Source organism: Fragaria vesca, linkage group LG2 (assembly GCF_000184155.1).
Source record: "Fragaria vesca subsp. vesca linkage group LG2, FraVesHawaii_1.0, whole genome shotgun sequence".
Classification (NCBI taxonomy): Eukaryota; Viridiplantae; Streptophyta; class Magnoliopsida; order Rosales; family Rosaceae; genus Fragaria; species Fragaria vesca.
The window spans coordinates 25,257,430-25,257,731 of NC_020492.1; positions in this window are offsets into that span (position 1 = coordinate 25,257,430).

Consider the following 302-nt stretch of genomic DNA (forward strand, 5'->3'; position numbering starts at 1 on the left):
GAAGAGAAAGAGAGGAAATGGGTTGGGCCTCCCAACCGGTCCACCCTTATCAACCCAACTCAAAAAAATAAAAACACCCCGAAAAATAATACCCGAATAAAAATTACCTTTTACTAGCTAAAATTTACCATTTTTACCGTCGTCGTATTTTCCTCATACGAATAATCCTCCGCACATAATCGTCCCCGAAACCCCTCTAGGGACCAATTAAACTATTTACTCAATGATCGAGACGGTAAAATTCTTATTATAATCACGCTAGTAAATAAGGTAAAAATATAAGGGTCGGGATGTGACATGTC